This window comes from Schistocerca gregaria, chromosome 2 (genome assembly GCF_023897955.1).
Source record: "Schistocerca gregaria isolate iqSchGreg1 chromosome 2, iqSchGreg1.2, whole genome shotgun sequence".
NCBI lineage: Eukaryota > Metazoa > Arthropoda > Insecta > Orthoptera > Acrididae > Schistocerca > Schistocerca gregaria.
The window spans coordinates 569,504,891-569,525,424 of record NC_064921.1 but is presented as its reverse complement, the minus strand read 5'-3'; the positions used below and the strand labels follow the sequence as shown (position 1 = coordinate 569,525,424).

Genomic DNA, 20,534 nt, shown 5'->3' with positions numbered 1-20,534 from the left:
CTATGATATGTACAGTTAAGCAGCCGTAAGTAGATGTATGTAAGCTTCTTTCACCCAAATATTAAATTTACTGATACGAATTTGCTCTAACCTACTTTAATAATTGTGCTGTACTTCGTTGCAGGCAGAATTTGTATTAAAAGTCCTTGAGGAATAAGACATTGATTTAGTATATGTTAGTAATACAAAGACAGAGGTATAAATACTACGCAATATATTATAAAATATCAGGATAGTGGAAATTCAGTAATGATGTTCAATAACGTAAGGAGATTTCATCTTGTGCTTCCGGGTGCTCGGGCGAAACCTTGTTTCTATTTAATTCACATGTAAAATATTTTATCAAGACCGCTGATATTCTCCAAGAGAAACGTTCTCAATAATTATGAATGCACAATATTCCAACGACTGGTCCACTCGTCTTCTTCAGGTATAGTTGGTTATGTCTGGGTTTGAAGTCCAGGCACCGAGCACACACAACAGTATAGCTTACAGCACCTGAAGAAGACGACACCTCGGGGTATTCGAAATATTGTGCATAAAATGAAAAGAAGCCAAACGATCGGAAGCATACGATCGATACACCATACCGAGAACACCAGAGAAATCGAGGCGGTTTCACATCACTACAGCACAGCAATTCTCGATAGCCTTACAGGAAGTGAACTGATTCTTTAACTTTAAAAAATAGGAAGGAATATGTGAGAACTGAACATATCCGAATCACCTTGGTTTTGCTGGTGACATTATACTCTTCACCTTGAAGCAAAACAAGCGCTGTACCGTGTGTGAAATACAGAGGCGTGCGAATTTGTCGGGACTTAACCCAGTTCATCGCTTGTAGCGCCACGTCACCTTAAACGCGTCTGCGCGTAGCGCACCACAATTAAGGATAAAATTAAAAGTTAAAATTTACGTTTAAAACTTTATCAACAAATAGTTTATTGTAATAACGTTCAAATATCAAGTCTTCATGTACTCAAACTTGGTAGTTTCCGTAAAAATGACGTTTTAAGAAAAAAATAAGTGACGCTAAATAGTAAAGCTAGAAAGCCAGAATTTGGTCAGAAGGTGTCTATGGAGCTCATAAATAAGTGGTGCAAGTTTCAAATCTAAAGAACGACGTAAAGATTTGTTTTATGCTTCAGTTCACCCTCAAAATCATAGGTAAGAGACCACTTTAAGCTACCGCAAATTTTTTGATTAATTTAAAAAAAACCAGATTTGTAACTATAATATATCCAGTTGTAGAAGATTAAGTACCTGTAATTTTAATAGCAGAGTATTTTGGTCACAGTAGATGATAAAACCAGCTAAATAATAGAGCTATATCAAATTTTAGAGTTGTAGTACTAATAACAGCTAATACAAGTTCTAGTAAAGGCATGGTTCAGAGGTAACGATCTACCGTTAGGTCCTCTATAAAAATTCTAGAAGGCAAAGTTTTTATTCAAGCGAGCTGAAACTTTTTCTGTGCTTTCAAATTACTTATCTAAATACATGTAAAAATTAAAAAGGTTCTAAATTTATTCATAACTATTTTACTAAAGGTTATGTGTCCGAAAAAGCGGTCGTTCTGAGGCTGCTGCGTGTGTTAAGGCAGTAGACAACAGATGTCCCTCGGCCGTCCGCTGCGGCAGCTATAAATATACGGCCCGAGAAGCAGGAGGAGGTCCTCTTCGCACTCAGCCACCGTAAGATCCACGACTGTTAAACGTCGGATCACGCTCTGCCTCCGATGACATCCGAGTCGGACTGTGACAAATCGCGTATTAGCGGTAAAAACGGATAGTGAACTCGCGAGGACTGTGCACCGTCCTGGATCGCTTACAATTCGCCAAAGTAACTGTCAGTTTGCCATCCGTGGTAATAATAAATGCGTTGGCAAGTGGTGAATATTATTTCCACTTTAGACGCGAGCGTTTATTTTGAACATTTATTTGAGTACTATTAGTCAGGGAGAAAGCCAAGTTGGCAGGAAAGTACTGTAGAGGTCGACTCTGAACTGCTGGTTGTACTGTTAGAATAGAAATATTCACTGTCAATTGAACGTAGTAACTTTCAAAGTGTTCTACGTGAGAGACTTTACTCAATATATGTATAAACAAGAACTTTATACTTTCATTTAAAATCATAGCCCTGATCCCGCTAAGTAAAAGGAGAATAGAAACATTTCTTTCAGTGGGCCGGACCAGAATGTGGCTGCGCAGACTGGAAACTAAGATCAGTCTGTTCACCATCGCTTTCTGGACGATCACAAAATTAGTTTCCAGGTCCGCGTGAGAAATACGTCGAACTACATACAACAACAATACAACCAACTCTTCTTTGCAACAAACCTCTATGGCAGTAAAAAGAATCAAACAACGAATGAAATTACATGCGCAAGAGTGCCGTTCACTTCCCAGCAAAAAGTCTGCAGTCGAATCAACCTTTCTCCACGTGGACACTCTGCAAAAATTCAAGCGCACTGGTCGTGCGGTAGCGTTCTCGCTTCCCACGCCCGGGCTCCCAGGTTCGATTCCCGGCGGGGTCAGGGATTTTCTCTGCCTCGTGATGACTGGGTGTTGTGTGACGTCCTTAGGTTACTTAGGTTTAAGTAGTTCTAAGTTCTAGGGGATTGATGACCATAGATGTTAAGTCCCATAGTGCTCAGAGCCATTTGAACCATTTTTTTTTTCAAGCGCACCATCAAGTCTAAACGCCCGGGGATGTTGACAAATGGCATCATTCTTTTGCAGGATAGTGACTGTTCACATGTTGCCGAGGTTGTATCAACTATGCTGCCAGGTTTTGCTAGGAAGCCCTTAAACATCTTCAATAGAGATCAGATCTCTCCACAGACGTAGACGAGCGACTGAAAGAGTTGAAAGCAAACAAGTGGCCAGGTCCGGATAGAACCCTAGTTAGGTCTGCGGTATTGGCCCTTCTCATGTGATATCATACAAACCACGGATGGAAGACAACAGGTAGGTTCCATATTCCTAGATTTCCGGAAAGAGTTTGACACGGTGCCCCACTGTAGACTGCTAACGAAGGTTCGTGAATATGTATTAGGTTCCCAGACTTGTGAATGGCTCGAAGACTTTTTGAGCAGCAGAACCCAGTACGCCGCCCTCGACGGTAAGTGTTCATCAGAGCAAGGGTATTTTCAGGAGTGTCCCAGAGAGGGGCGATAGGGCCGTTCTTATTCTCTATGTACATAAATGATCTGACACACAGGGTGAACAGCAATTCAGTGCTGTTTGCTGATGACGCTGTGGTGTACGGGAACGTTTCGTCCTTGAGTGACTGTAGGGAGATACAGGATGACTTAGACAGAGTATCTGTAATGACTGGAAATAATTTTAAAACGCTTGCTCGGTTGCTTAGAAAGAGTCGCTGGTTTTCTCTGAATTTGTTTATTAATTGTCATGCTGCATTCCGGATTAGTAAACAGATCCCGAGAAAATCATCGACTGTTTTTAAACAACCACACAGATTTTTAGGTAACTGTATTCGCAACGGCTGCATTCCTCTACAAAAACTTTTCGTCTGATTTAGAATACAGAATTTCTAGTTGTGTGATGAGTGGCGCTCCTTGCTCTTAATGTAGAAAAATGTAAGTTAATGTGGACGAGTAGGAAAAACAATCACGTAACGTTCGAATGCAGCATTAGTAATAGGTGACCCAGAGGTGGTGGCGCAGTGGTTAGCACACAGCACTTGCATTCGGTAGGACAACGGTTTGAACCGGCGTCCGGCCATACAGAATTAGGTCTTCGGCGATTTCCCTAAATCGCTGCAGGAAAATGCCGTGACGGTTCCTTTGAAAAGGCACGGCGGATTGACTTCCCTATTGCTTACACCGTCAGCGCTTTTGACGGGACGTTAAACTCAATCTTCATTTTTTCGACACAGTGACACCGATTAAATGTCGACGGGTAACGTTGCAGAGCGATACGAAATGGAATGATCAAGTTATAATGGTAGCCGAGAAGGTGAATATTCGACTCTTTTTATTGGAGAATTTTAGGAAAGTGTGTCGTTTGTAAAGGAGACGGCGTACACAACGCAAGTACGACCCATTCCGGAGTGCTACTCTGTTGTTTGGCATCCTCAACTGGTCAGACTGAAGAAAGGCGTCGAGGCAATTAAGAAGGTGCCGGTACATTTGTTATTAGTAGGTTCGATCAGAACAGAAGTATTAGGAATGCTTTGTGAACTCAAATGGGAATTCCTGGAAGCAGGACGACGCTATTTTTGCGAGAAATTTTACGGCATTTGAGGAAGGCTGCAGACTGATTCTGCTGCCGGAAACGTACTATTTCGCGTAAGGACGAAGAAGATTAGACGGGAGAAATTAGCGCTTGTGCGGTGAATCATAGACAGTCGTTTTTCCGTCGTTCTTTTTACGAGTGGAACGGGAAAGGAAATAATTATTAGTGCACGCAGTACACCGTACGGTGGCCTGCGGAATATGAAAGTAGATATAGATTAGATTTACATATTTGTTGAGCCCTGAGGAGCACATTCGTGGCCTTTGTTTTGCATCTGATGAAAAGCTGGACATCTGGGTATAATCATGGTTCCGCACGCAAGTGCAAACATTTTGCCATGAGGGCATTGACTGTCTCATCTCAGTGAGATAAATGTATTAACAGTTATGGCGATTACTTTTGAAATAAACAGTTTACTTACATTTTTTCCATCTGTCTCGTTTTCATTTGACTGCCCCTTTTATTGGTGTCTAGGTTTGCAGCCTACCGCAGACTATCATAAGCGTTGAGTACGGTAGTTCCCCCGCGTTACCTGTAGGTTAGTTGTGTTGCATACCTATCGGGCGATACCTCATGACAATCGCTTTCTTTACGTATGCGATCAGTGGCTTTCTTGATATGTTAAGAACCAGAAGCGATGAACTGCCTGGAAACTGAGTGAGGGTCGGATAACCACCGGACCGTTTTTGTTCACATAGCTATCCTCCTATCTGTTACTTGAAAGTGAACAGTATTTATAGCAAAACTGAAACTGTCAATGTTTAATTGCGGTTTTATTCGATAATTGTTGATTTGTAACGTGAAACAGTGGGATGGTGTAGTAAAAATAAAGAAAACAATACAGATTTACAAAATAGCGCTAGAAAACGCAATTACCACCACAAAACGATAAAATAAAAGAAAAACGCAAAACAAAGAAATATCAAACATTGCTTCAATACTTCGTCGAACCTACATAAAAAATTTCTGAACGTAATCCCATCAGCATTGCCTGATTTAATTCGGCTACGTTCCATACCGCCTTTTTTTTTTTTTTTACTGCTGATAATGTTCATCTTATACCCTCTTTTAAACACACTATAAATTCCATTTATCTGCTCTTTCAATTCCTTTGTCGATACCGGGAGAATTAAAATGTCTTCGGCAAACATCAAAGGGTTTACTTCTACTCTCGAACTTTAATTCCGTCTCCATACTTTTCATTTGCTTCCTTACCGAATGCTGAATGTACAGACTGGCAAATATCAGGGATAGGCTATAATCCTGTCTGATTCCATTCTCAAACACTGCTTCCCCTTCATGTTCTTCGACTCTGATAATTTCATTCTGGTTGTAGATAAGCTTTCGCACTATGTATTTGGCGCATTCTGCATTCTGAATTTCATCCTCAAACGCCTTCTCTAAATCAACGAATTCTGTGGTAAGACCCTCAAATTTATACCATGAAAAACATGAAGATCATGAGCATTTATTTGAAGATGTTTCGCACATTTCATCCTGACTGAAAATAATCGTTATGTACAGTGAGGTGACATCATGCAGTAATCATTCGGTAACATATACTGACTTATTTGACTTATTGACTTATTTGATCCCTAAAAACAGTCACAGAAAATAGTGTCGTGCCTCAGAGTTGTTATCAAAAGGAAAAGCTGCCACCAACGCGAAGATGGGTTTGAACGCCACAGTGCCTTATAGGGCATCTACATCAACATCTGTCTACATGTACATATCTACTCCGTAAGCGACCGTGTGGTACCTGGCGGAGGGTACCCTGCCACTACTAATCATTTGCTGCTCGACTCGCAAATAGATCTAGAGAAAAACGACTATCTATAAGCCTTCGTAGGAGCCCGAATTTCTCGTATCTCATCTTCGTGGTCCTTATGCGGCAGAGGAATAATTCTGCATTCAGCTTCAAATGCCGTTTCTCTAAATTTTCTCAGTAGTGCTGCTCGAAAAGAATGTCGCCTTCCATTCAGGGATTCTCTTTTGAGTTCCCGAAACACTTCCGTAACACTTGCGGGTTCTTCTAACCCACCGGTAACAAATCTGGAATCCTGCCTCTGAATTGCTTCGATATCTTCCATTAATTCGATCTGGTGCGGATCCCAGACACTTGAGCAGTACTCAAGAATAGGTAGCACTAACGTCAGCAGCACTCGAGAATACGTAGCACTAGCGTCCTATATGCGGTCTCCTTTACAGATGAACCACACTTTCCCAAAATTCTCCCAACAAACCGAAGTCGACAATTCGCCTTCCCTATGACAATCATGACATGCTCGTTGCATTTCAAATCGCTTTGCAACGTTACGCCCAGATATTTAAAAGACGTGACTGTGGAAAGCAGGACGCTACTAATGCTGTATCGGAATTTAACGGCTTTGTTTTTCCTACTCATCAATATTGACTTACTTTTTTGTATAGTTAGAGCTACCAGTTACAAATTTGTATAACAATGAAATAATAAGCAACCAGGTGCAAATAAGAAATTTAATTTCTTGACCGGTTTCGGGCACGTAGTGACCTTCATCAGAAACTCATGTCTATTGCATAATCTTCTGAAGAAGGCACTAAGTGCCCGAAAGCGGCCAAGAAATTAAATTTCTTATATGCGACTTGTTGCGTATTATTTCAATATATATGACTACAGCTGCTGAAGTTGGACAACATACTATCGAAATTTTAAACATTTATCATTGGCTGCGATCCAGCAACTGTACGTTATTTAATTACACCATCTATGTATAACCATCTCGGTTTTGTGCAACCGAGGTGGCTATACATCTGTCGTGTAACAAAATACTATATAAATTTTGTCTAAGTCATCTTATCTCTTCCTACAGTCACTCAACGTCGACACCTCCTCGTACATCACAGCCTCATCAGCAAACAATAGCAGATTGCTGCCCACCCTGCCACCCAAATAATTTACTAATGTGCATGGAGAACAACTGCGGTCCTATCACACTTCCGTGGGCCACTCCTGACGGCAGTGTTGTCTTTGAAGAAGACTTGGCGTCGAGGACACCATACTGGGTTCTGTTACCTAACAAATATTCGAGCCACTCACATATCTGGGAACCACATGTTAGTAATTTCGTTAAGTCTGCAGTGTGGTACTATTTCAAATGCTTTTCAGAAATCTGAAAATATTGAATTTGCCTGTTGACATTCTTCTACTGTTCACAGTATATAATGTGAGAAAAAGGTAAGCTGAGTTTTGCACGAACATGTTTCCTAAAACGATGCCGATTCGTGGACATAAGCTTTTCGGGTTCAAGGAAATTTATTAAATTCCAACGGAGAATATGTTCAACAATTCTACTGCAAACCGATGTTAAGTATATTGGTCTGTAATTTTGCGGGTCCGTTCTTTTCACCCTTCTTATGTGCAGGAGTCACCTGCGCTTTTTCCCAGTCGCTTGGGACTTTGCTCTGGGCGAGAGATTCACTATAAATGTATGCTAAGTAGGGGGTCAACGCCGTGGAGCAGTTTTCGTAAAACCGAGTTGGGATTACATGCGGACCTGACAACTCTGTTGTTTCCAATTCTTTCAATTGTTTCTCTACACGTAGGGATGGTTATTACTATGTTGTTCGTATGGGAGTCTGTCCGATGGCCGAAGAACAGTATGTTTGTACGATTCTCCTGGGTGAACGATTTCTTAAAAGCGAAATTTAAAGCTTTCACTTTGGTATATTCAGCCGCCACTCCAGACTGGTCAACGTGTGACTGGATGGAAGACATAGACCCGCTTAGTGATTGTACACAGAACAGAATATTCTGGGTTTCGCGGCCAGATCTTTTGATAAGGTGTGACTGTGGTTCATAGATCTTTTCACAGACGACGCGAAGAGTGGTCGCGCGGTTTGAGACGTCATGTCACGGACAGCGCGGCCTCTCCCGCTGGAGGTTCGAGTCCTCCCTCGGGCATGGGTGTTATTCTTAGCATAAGTTAGTTTAAGTTAGTGTAAGTAGTGCGTAAGTCTACGGACCGATGAGTTAAGCAGTTTGGTCCCTTAGGAATGCACACATATCTGAACATTTTTTTTTTTTTCACGGACGCACGAATCTCTAACAAACTTTGCCTGTCGTCATTCGGGCATTCTCTTCTGATCCGAGAGTGCAACAGCCTATGTTTCCTCAATATTTTCCGAAATTCCTTGTTAAACCATTGTGGGTCTTTTCTATCCTTAATCCAGCTATTAGGCACATAGTTCTCCAGGCCACGATTGACAATCTGTTTAAACTTTGCCCGTAATTCCTCTACCACCATCTCACTGGAACTAAGCAATGTCAGTTCACTGTCTAAGTAGGATGCTAAGAAATGCTTATCTGCTCTTTCCACTGGCTTTCTTGACTAATTTATTGGGTTTCGTAACCGTAGTTGATATAATGACATCGTGATCACTAGTTCCCGTTTCTATACTGAAACCGTCGATAAGGTCCATCTGTTAATAGCTTCGAAATCTAAGATATTTCCATTGCGTGTGGGCTGTCGAACTATGTGCATTCTCCTACTGGAGGTGGTATTTCGCTGCTTTCCTTCGACATTTGATCTATTTAACCCTGTTCGCTATAGGGGTACCTACTCTTGATATTGGGCTTTAAAGTTTGGACTTTGTAGGGCTGAAAGACGATAGTTTTTGTAATAATAATAATAATAATAATAATAATAATACGTGCTATGTAATTCTGTTTCAGAATAGTATACCATTAAGTATGCCTTGATACTTATAAAAAGTCTCTCGCTACCGATACTGGTACTGGTAGTTACAGGACTGTATATTTACATATTAAGCAATCATAATGAAGAATTTGTATCCATTCGTCGACGTAGTGAAAAGTAATGTATCGTCAAACATTGGTGAAGATGTAATATTCTGTAATATAAAGTTGTAATATTCTATAATATAAAGGTATTCTTTAAGTGCATCTTTTCTGAGAGTTTCATAAAGCCACATAAACACGGTTAAACCTCAATTGCACATCAACCAGTTAACAATTCCTTTGTTAACTAAAAGCATAAAAAAGGGGGAAAGTGCTGTAAATTAGTGCTTCCACACGGAAAGATAGAAATAGCAACAATAGAGAAAGCTTAACAGTTGAGGAAGGATAGCTTTTATGTTATCTAACGCCACAGTTTCAATATATCCATTTAAGCTTTTATATGGGACTTTAATAAAGAAAGAGAGATTAATGTCCAGCAGACAACGACATCACTCGAAACGGGGTACCAGCTCGGATTAGGAAGGATAGTGAAGGAAATCAGTCGTGATTTGTTCCAAATGAACCTCACGGAATTTTCCTTAAGCGATTTAGGGAAACCTAAGTATGAATGGCCGAACGGGGATTTCAATCGTCGTTCACGCGAATGCGTCTCTAGAGTGCTAAACAATACGACACGTCGCTTCGTATAACTTTAAGATACCTTGGCAGCTCTTGCCGGTTGAAATATGTCATTTTTCAGAAAGTTTACTGTTGCTTAGCGAAGTCAGAAGAAAAGAAGTAGGCAAGTACAGACCCTAATACGATTGGATAAAATAAATAATACCCTGCTATTACGCTTACTCAGGACCTTTGTGGTTCGATAACATCAATTCCTGGAAGTGCTTTGAACACGCATGGGAACTCGATGACGTATTATTGAGCTCAGCGCCTTGTCGTCGCGCCATCTCACATGATTTTCCCGATATACTACACGTCATTGCCCAGACTACTGTGAAGAGGACGTCACGTATGAGTAACAGAAAACGATGGCATCTTCTCGTGGGACGGTCTGTAGTGAGTGTCCTTTCGTGGCGTTACTGTGATGATCAGCTGGAGATATCTCGATCGAAACACTTAGGTGGACGATATGTTCGTCGTCGGGAATCTTTTAGTGTTCCTGATGCCTCGGTTTTAATTCAAAGCTACTCTGAGGCTTAGAGCAGGTATCACAGTTGACGGTAATCGAAACATCGGATTGGGATGTTAATCCCGGTGGAAGCACTGTATATTAAATATTAAGCGATCATAATCAGGTATCTTGTTACCCTTAGACATAATGTTGATTATCATTAGTTACCTACAATGTCGATATTAGACTAAACCAGAGATATTTTTTACGAGCTCTATGTTTAGCTTGCAGCGAGGAACTGTTGAAACAAAACTGGTAATTATACGTGTGTAAACGTCTGGCGCGTTATAATGTTTGAAGTACATTTTCGCTTTTGGAGGACCTTTTCGCTTATCAGAATTCTAATTTGTTCCGATTGCAGATAACGCTCAACTACAGTGTCAGCTGTTTGTGATACGTTTTCTGATGTTCTTTGTTGTGTTTCGTTGGCCAGTACTATTCATACTTCCAATTACAAGGATGTTGACTTTTCTGTAAGTGGAAGAGACGCTCTTTCTATGTATCTGCCATGTACGTAGTGCGGTAACTATACTTTCTTAATAAATAAGTTGTATCCGTCTCGGATATCATTTGGAACAAGGATGTCTTCTATCTCTAAAAGGCAAGTGATTTATAAGCGTCTTACAAAAGAAATGGATGAGCGATATATGAGAACATAATAATGGATTGTTCTGCATATTTAAAAAATTATTCAGAACATCTTATGGCTCCACGTCGATCTAACAAAGACAAGAAGTAATTATTTTAATTTGGTAAAAGCGTGAAGGCTAAACACTGAATCTCCTGAAAGTAAGAAATGAGACAGACAGAGAATGCGAAACTAAAGGAAAAACGTTGACTTTTTTTCTGTTTACAAATTTCAATACTTAATTTTCCAATAACTACGATAAGAAAATGTTAAAGAACTACATTCGCGTAATTGGTATTCCCTTGCTAGTTGACTACGTAGTACTAAAAATTTAAGTTGCCATTAACCAAAAAGCAAAGACATACAGTGTTTTTCGGTTACCATCTATTTAAAGACGATTTTATTAGAAATAAAATGCACAACGCGAACTGAGCCGAAGTGGAGACATTCGGCCGGCAGACAATCTATAGACGCAGAGAGAGTTACCCCAAAAATCGCCATCATCGAATGTCGTCATGACGTCATCTAACCAATCAGAGGTCGATTCGTGTGTCTCACGGTTGTCATGGAGAAGCTCTCAGCTATCTAAAATGAAATTTGGCGTCTTTGTTTATGAAATAAAATACGCGGCTACCTGAGCGAGCAGGGCGGAGAACGTCTGTATATGAGCACAGTCATGTGGCCGCAGTAGTCAGGGAACGTGATGGAGTTTTTTGTCAGGTTCAAACCAGCTGAGGAGGCATACTCCGTTTATTAAGTTGTGTTATTATGCTGGAACACTACAGCCTAGCTAGGACAGATTATATGTACGATATTATGTAATATCTTTGAAGGTCCATTGGCATAAATCTGATAAAAGTAATACACGAGAGTGAGTTACAAAATAGCCGCCCAAATCACCAGAAACGCGTAAGTCCGTCTAAATGTTCTGCCTACGTAAGCCTGTGCTGTTACCGTGTTGTGCGCAAAAGATGACTAATAATGTCACTATTTTTATTTTATTCACTAGCTTAGGGAAAATTTTGTTTTTATATATAGCTCCCAAGAAGCTCTTCGTAGGCATTTCTCCGACAGTACATTATTTAGATGGTCCTTCGCACCATGAGTGCGCAATTTACCGCAGGATTGATTCCCGCGCCATAGTTGGTAGTAACCACCAGACAAATGATACACAACGAGGACGTTCTCGACATTAAACTTCCTACAAAAAATAAGAGCACGCACAAGCACTAAAGCTTCATTTCTTGAAAACTGTATCAGTGTTATCGTAGGAGAAAGTGTAAATGGAGCGAATGTCCAGACTGTCTGCAAAATTTGCGAGTGATTTTCCTTGGTCGTACATGAACGTCGGCCCTGGTACTAACTTTCCAGTTGACTGCGTTGTTGTGCCGCTGTCAAGTCACTGAAGCTAAAAAGGACCAAAAGGTCAACAAAAATTAAAGACGTGAGTAGGAACTTGAGTAAGGAACACTGCTGGTAGTGAGCAGCTGAGACGCGTTCTATGGCGGCGTAGTTCGCAGAGCCTTGCTTTAGTCCTGATCCAGTACACAGATTTAATCTGTTAGGAGAATCAACGCGGACGAATGCTTTGCTGAAGAGCCCAAGATTCATTCTAGACAAATGATTATTTTGACATAAACTGTTATTGAACACACAATTTTTTCCATCCAGAGGAATTAGTTCCCCTGAATCGTGGCATAAATGGTATCGCATTAGAGATTGTAAGACAAAAACAGTGAGATACTTGAACTATAGGCAGGCCTCGAGGAGAGCCTGGATGGCTTCACTGCTAGGAAATTGTCGGAAATCCAGGCCCGAGTCCCAGTGCGACAAAGGCCTTCATTGTGCCACATGGGCTAACACTGGTTATTGATAGCGTGTCTTGATCTGTGCAAAACACCGTAGGTTTAAGTACTGTCCCAGAGATACACGAAACAACAAAAAAGATGTCACAAGTTTAAAGAAACATTTGGAGGCTCACAGAGCTATGTAAAACGCCGTGTACACGATATTTGACGTACGTTGCGCACACTGCTGGTACTATACAACGAAAATCATCAAATTCTCAATAAATAGTCGTCTGTTTTCCAGGAGTACACTGTTTCCAAATCAACATTACATCCCCACAAAATGGCTCTGAGCACTATGCGACTTAACTTCTGAGGACATCAGTCGCCTAGAACTTCCAACTACTTAAACCTAACTAACCTAAAGACATCACACACATCCATACCAAGGCAGGACTCGAACCCGCGACCGGAGCCGTCGCTTGGCTCCAAACTGTAGCGCATAGGACCGCACGGCCACTCAGGATGGCTACATCCCCACGAAAGAGTATTTGATTATTTTTTCACTAGTAACTGAGGCACAGAAGACTACGACAATAGCAACACGTGACGGGTTCTTTTACGAATGTGATGAGGATGATACAAAGTAGCGAGCTGAGACTGCGGTGGAGCCGTGGGCGGTGGCACTCACCTGGCCTGCGTGACTCCTCCCAGACGACTGGACAGCCGCGGAACTTGTGGGCCGAGTTAAGGTGCTATCAGGTCGCGCGATATCTGCAGGTGTCTCACACCTGCTATGCGTTTGACCCGGCGCCGCCGCCCTTATCTTGGCGCGCATGTTGCCGGAAACACGTGTCGCCAATACGTCCCAGATGCGCTCTTTCGTTTGTACACCTGTTGCTCTCATACAGACGACAAGAACCAACGAATTTGCAGGTGGAAATCCTTAAAAAAAAACTAGCTCAGGAAACGTTCTGTGGCTTCAGAAGCACCTGTATCCCACAGAAGCGAGCACCTTATCAAAGCGATATTGTTTCCAGAGTACCAAACATCCGTCAAACGGTTGTGGGCAAAAGTGTAGTCAGTGTCTCTCAAACAAGCTATGAGCAGAACAGTTAGAAAATATGTTTCAGTTATTGAACAACCATATTCAGATCGTAGCTTCTAATGCTACTAGTATCATAAATCACGTGGTGAAACATAACTGGTGAGAGCGCATTTCATTGTTTGTAATGCGATACAGAAGTGTCTTGGTAAACAGAGCAATGGAAAGGTCTAGAAAAAAGGGCAATTGCGCAGGAAGAAAAGCTGTCCTTTACGTCACATGGAGGTATTAGGAAGTATTCACTGCTTATTTACCGTGTAACTCGCCAGGAATTACCCGTTGGATGGAAGGTGTCATTCCAAGATTCCATCAGGCACTTCTGGAGTCTTGGCGGCTTCGTCAGTGGAAACCCATCATTTGTGGTATAATTTTGTTATGGGGCAGCTTTATTGTTAAACTGTCCTGAAACTTGTTTTTTAATTTTAATATGCAGGTCCCGATAGTCACTCGTGTAAAATCACTAATATTTCATGAAAACTGCAAGGATTATTCGCTGTTGCCAACGATTGTATTTCTAATTAATTCTACACCTCCGTTCCACTTACTACACTCAGGCAATCTAATTATGACGGCAGCATTGGGATTCTTCGCTGCCTCGTCAAATAGAAGAATCAGTTAGGGCAACGGGACAGTCATAACACTGTTTTCTGCTGACAACCGTTCTCTGTGCACGTATAGAACAGACGAGGGCAGTGTGCTGTCCCAGTCCAGCACCGTCGAGTGAGACCGGGCGGCATACCACAAGCTGAGTTGTGTGAGAAGCGAAAGTAATCCTTTTTAGGTAAGATAAGAATCAGAGAAACAGGAGAAAAAAATGGTTCAAATGGCTCCGAGCACTATGGGACTTAACATGTGAGGTCATCAGTCCCCTAGAGCTTAGAACTACTTAAACCTAACCAACCTAAGGACATCACACATATCGATACCCGAGGCAGGATTCGAACCTGCGACCGTAGCAGTCGCGCGTTTACAGACTGAAGCGCCTGGCCACAACGTCCGGCTGAGACAGGAGAAAACGTGAATCTACTAAGGGTGAGTGCAGCCGCCGGCCGAGGTGGTCGAGCGGTTCTAGGCTCTACAGTCTGGAACCGCGCGACCGTTACGGTCGCAGGTTCGAATCCTGCCTCGGGCATGGATGTGTGTGATGTCCTTACGTTAGTTAGGTTTAAGTAGTTCTAAGTTCTAAGGGACTGCTGACCTCAGTAGTTAAGTCCCATAGTACTCAGAGCTATTTGAACCATTTTTTGAGTGCAGCCATTTAGCCCAGTAGAAGCGACTGGAATGTTTGTTCAAATTTTAATAAGGGGCTTTCTGGTTGGCTCGTAGTAATTATTTCACTGGTGGGGGGTGAGTTCCCAAACATGTGTACATGTATGCCTCCTGGTTGTCCATGACTGGAAAATCTGTCTTGAGGTGGAAGAGATTTTCTGGCTCTTATCTCTGCGACGGAAGAAGTATATGTTACTGCTTAGTCACAACAGAAACTGCAAGAGTAGGAAATTGTTCAACTTGTTTATTAAATTATCATTGGTCTGAACTTTTAAGGTCTGCTGGAATTGGACGGCGAGATTCTGATGCTGACAGGACCAGCTAAGTTTCACAGAGGAAAGTTCAAACACAATTCTCTTTATGCCAACGCAGAATATAGCTCCAGGTCGTTGCAGAGAGCTGCAGAGAGAGGTCTCGAACTTAGAGCAGAACATAGAGGCCGAAATGAACTTAGAATCTGAGACACTACTGCATCCGTTCTATTGCACGGGTTAAGAGTGGTAAGCATTGGCCACCATTGCAGCCACCAAAATGGGGCGACGGCGAGGTTGTTTAATGTTCATCAACGTTTCGCGGATCTAATTTTCACAGCCAGCAAGCTGCAACCAATATGTGCTTATGTGATGGTACTGGTGCTTTTCCACGACCGTTCTTTAAATCATTAACCTTTTTTCACGATCAATGACCATATTCACGACAAAGTTTTATGTGCATGGAATGTAGTCTCCGTTGTGAATATGAAGAACCATCAGATGTATAATGAAATGACGACAATGAAACTTTGTGGCGGATCGGGACTCTCACGGCCAAGACTCAAACTTCCATATGTCGTCAACCCGTTATCGATCAGTGTAGTAAGCCTGTAGCGTTTATTCCCGTTTTAATTTTAATATATTAGGCTCTGCGTTGTTTTGCTTAGATAGAATGAAAACTTTACCAGTCTGACCCGTGATATAATATTATAGCAGCTTCTGTAGTAGTACATTGTAAATAGTACAATAAATTAACTTGTACATCCATCACACACACATATATATATATATATATATATATATATATATATATATATATACATATATATATATATTCTCGTACAGACGAGACATTATACATTTATACATGGAAGTCGCTTGCCAAGTGAAGCCGGATAAATACTGTAAGCCTGTGTTAATCCGAATTATGATGCAATATTGTATAGTTTTATATCATTCTTTTGTTTATTCACCCTCCTCTGTATCTCCACACTTCATATCTCCAAACCCTCGTCCACTTATTTATGTTTTTATTTTTTTATTTTGTGGGTAAATCGCACTTTTTCTGCCTTTTGTCAATAAACCGTAGTGCTATAGTAACCATCAGTTCCTTTTGTGGTCCGATGGATTAATATTGGGCCACTTCCAGTCATTTGCAGTTAATAAGCCATTATTCGTTGTGCGACATTGTTTATATTATATTTATGAGGAGCTTCCGATCCTTGTAGGCCACTGAGGACAGGAGCTGTAGCTCAGCCGACACCTCACAATTTTCGGAGTGGATGTGTTTCCTTTTAGTCAGGAGCAAACATGAGTGTGCTGAACAACAGGATATCTATTTTACGTGAAACGCAGGACTGGTTTTTCTTTTTTTTGTGAAACACTTAAGTGTAGATTGGCGTTTGAGGCGACAGGTGGGGTCCGTAGGCAGGAAATGACCACTCTGCTGGCAGAGCACTAGAGGAGAGGACATTCAGATTACAGAAATACTGCACTCCATAGACGGATGTTTACTACACGATAGCTGCAATTGGAGATCAAGAAAGAAATACACATTGTGAGTCTTATTGTCAGTCAGCAAATTACCTCCAGAACACGACATGGTGGTCGAAAAATCTTTTTGGATATAAAATGAAATACTAACTCATAAAAATGATGAAAATTTAGAAAGCCATGGATTAAAAAAGGATTCAAAACAGATTTCCAAGAAAAAGGAAATTATAAAATAGTTAGGACAAACAGACAGGTAGGACTGATTTCATATTGCGAGAAATATTGTGCTGTCTCAAAGTAATTAAAAATTGTAAAGGCATCTCTGTGTAATACATTAAATTAACAACTCAGATAATTAATACAATCTAAGTGGTGACTATTTAATAGAAAAATTATTCAATAGAAAATCCATAAGTCAGTCAAGATATGGAGGCATTAGTTACTGAAGAAGACAGACGAATAAAAATGGCAGCAATAAGAAAACTAATGTATTTAAAAACCACTACCTAAAAGTACAAGTACATGTGAAGACTGGCGTGGACGGCTGAAGAGATAACGTAATAGAACACATGCAAGAAGTCATGCCACATAATACAGTAAAATCATAATTATTCCATACTCTGCCAAATCAACTGAAATGTTCTTAACTTTCTCAAAACGAAATGCTCCCACAGAATTAATAATAGCTCAAATGCGTCACTAAAACCCTGTTCTTCACATCCGTGTTATCTTTTCTGCAATACATGTCTTGGAATATGTCTCTACAAGCGCTGAAATGAGAAATTTTTGACTCCTTTACAAGACAGATATTGAGACAGATGTCCTTCTCGAAGGTTGCGTAAGAGCATATGTACACTAGAAAAACCACATACTCGTCCCAAAATACGATGCTCAGTTAATCTCAGTTTGGTCTTCGTGTGGTCTTTCCACAGAACACCCGATTTTGTATTTCACTGACCAGTTAATGCAAAATTTATCAAGCAAAATATGGTCAAAAATCAATCGATTGTACTATTTAGAATGTACTACTACAGAAGTTGCTATAATATTATATCAGGGGTCGGACTGCTAAAGTTTCCATTCTATCTAAGCAAAACAACGCAGACCTTAATATATTAAGAAAAGCCGGGAATAATCGCTACAGGCTTACTACACGAATCGATAGTGGGGCCAGTCTAGTTGTTATTTGATATAAAGAGCCATCAATCTGAAACGGATCAGCTTGGTGCAACTATGACAACTGATGCTAGTGGTGAAACTACCACAGCTGAAAATGTGAGTAAAGGTTTCTTGAGAATTATTAATGCTTCTCTGCAAATAAAGTGTCGCTGAACTCAAATGAAACATATACAAGCTGTCATTCACTTCACAAGACTTGATCACACAGTTAGAAATAAGGTTTGAGGAAAAATCAATAAATTAAACTGGGTGGTCATACACGGTCCATTCACATTAATGCGATGAGGGCCAATTTTCGACGTCAGCGTCTAGTAACGTTAAACACGGACGGCAGGCAGCAGTAGTAGCAGTGGAAGGTATATAAAGTGTGTCATGGGGAGGGGGAAGGATGCGGAAAACAGTGCAGTCGCTGTCGTAATACGAAAACAGAGCTATTTATCTGGTATAAGAAAGGGCATGATCATTGGAATTTGGTCATAGAGTGGAGGCATTTCCGAAACGGCTAAGTTTGTAAACGGTTTGCATGCCGCTGTGGTTAAAGTATACCGTGCGTGGCAAAATAGAACTGTCCAAAACCGGCACCGAGGTAACTGTGGTTCACAGCGGGCCATAGATGACAAGGGTGAACGACGGCTGCGGAGATGTACATGTACGTGCAATTGGTGAGCAACTGGCCACCCATATGAACCACGGTGCTACCAACAGTGCCTCCTCAACGACCGATCAGCGAACATTGCTGCTTGTTGGCGTCCGAGGCAGGTAACTGGTTCACGCACCCATGATGACTGCTGTTCGTCCTCGACGAAGGCTGGAATTTGCACTGCTGTACCACAACTGGTCGTCAGCTGAGTGTCGACAGGTGGCCTTTCCCAATGAACCACGTTTTATGCTCCATCGGACAAATGGCCGGTGGCGATTACGGCATGAAACGCCTGAAAGCAAACACCCTGCGACAATCGTCGGAAGAGTTTTGCCTGGAGGAGCGACCGTTACGGTCCGGGGAATATTTTCGTAGCATTCCCTGGATGAACTCGTCGTTCTGGAAGCCACAATTGCAACACAAATATGCATTTATCTTTGCGGGCAGTGTCCACCATTAAACGCAGTTTGTTTCTCCTACGCACGATGGCATCTACTAGCAGGAGAATGGACGCGTCATACAGCTCGCAGTATTCTAAGAGACCTGTGTGAGTTTACCACACTCCCCTATCGACCGAACTCCTCGGGTTTAAACCGAATCGGGAATCTGTGGAAACATCTACATCGAGCTGCCGAAGCTCACCCGAGAAACCTAACGCCTCACAACCCTATCGGTACCTTCCAGGAATTCATTGACACACTTCCTGCACGGCTCGCAGCGGTCAACGTTGTAAGCTGGTTATTTAGGCTTTAACAGGTGGTCACTTTAATGTGACTGGGCAGTGTATTAATAAGACTCTGTCCTGCATCAGCTCTGGAATTTGGTCGGAGGGACGATATTAGAGAGAAATACTGATTCCAGTCTCCTGCATGCGTTTCTCGGGAAACACAGGATGGCTGTAATTGAAGTTTTCTTCCTTGAGCCAGTGCAGACGGAAAACTATTTATCATACCGATAGCAAACTTTGTAGGGATCATGTTGAGCCTGTGCGCTGGAGGATTTGCGTTGTTAATAGTGTTAGTGTCATGCCTTGCCGCTTTGCGCCGGTATGGGTACGGAACTCGGAACCCAAGGACCAAACTAAAGCAATCTCTAGAGCGGTTCCAGGATTTCGTGGAAATAAATGGTCGTCACAGTGAGCAACGTTTCTAACCCGGAACGTAAACTCGATACCCAATTAATAAATGCTACCATCTCATGTGAAAATTAAAATGTGTTTACCAACTGAAGACATAAGGTCTGTATATGAGTCCGCGATCATTTCATTTTTAGCACTTTTATTTTCACAAGTCCGTCTTGATCACATAGATTGATGTTTAACTTGACGATGATTTATATCAGAACATTTAACTATCTCAAGATTGCGAGAAGCCGAAACCCGTCATAATGTGGAAAGAAATCTTTGTGATCAAGACGGACTTGTGAAAATAAAAGTGCTAAAATGTGTTTTTTTTCAGTGGTTTACTCATCATTCCTTTCTACATGTCCTTATAATTTTCTTCACTGTTTCATTGTCCTACGACCATTCGTTTTTCATTGGAGCCCTCTTAAATAGTGAAGTTAAATTATTATTTTGGTGCATAAATTTGTAGCATTTTTGTTTTGTATGTTCCGTTCCTTTCTTTCGTCATCGGAGAGACTGCAGCATCGAAGTCTTATTCGCGGCCGCGGTTGGAATGCACACGCTTTTAACGCACGAGACAAATTTCACCATTTATTGCTCCGAAGATTAATGGGCAAACCTTTATTAGTGGATCAGGAGAAGTTACCTGCACTGCTACACTATTGCAACCCCTCTTAGTCCGAATTAACTTGTCACCATTCCCAAATCGATAATTAATTCCCTATAGGAATATAAGTGCGTTCAGCAAGATTCCAAAATCGGCCACTGCCGCTTTCACCTGGTTTCCAGCTACTAGTACCAATCATCATCCTAAAGACAAATGGGGCAATAGTTGAAAACCAGTAAGTAAAAGTCACACAGAAAAGACATTTTAAATTGAGCAAGCAGTAAAG

General features: G+C 41.4%; 1 protein-coding gene across 2 annotated transcripts in view; it reads right to left on the bottom strand.

The window, feature by feature from the left end:
• Window positions 1-13,319, bottom strand: part of LOC126332889 (NPC intracellular cholesterol transporter 1 homolog 1b-like) — a 155,136-nt gene extending 141,817 nt beyond the window's left edge. For both annotated transcript variants that reach the window (XM_049996690.1, XM_049996691.1), the window contains exon 1: window positions 13,272-13,319. The gene's annotated coding sequence lies outside the window, so the exon portion shown is untranslated. The remainder of the gene's footprint in view (window positions 1-13,271) is intronic.
• Between the last annotated feature and the right edge of the window lie 7,215 nt (window positions 13,320-20,534).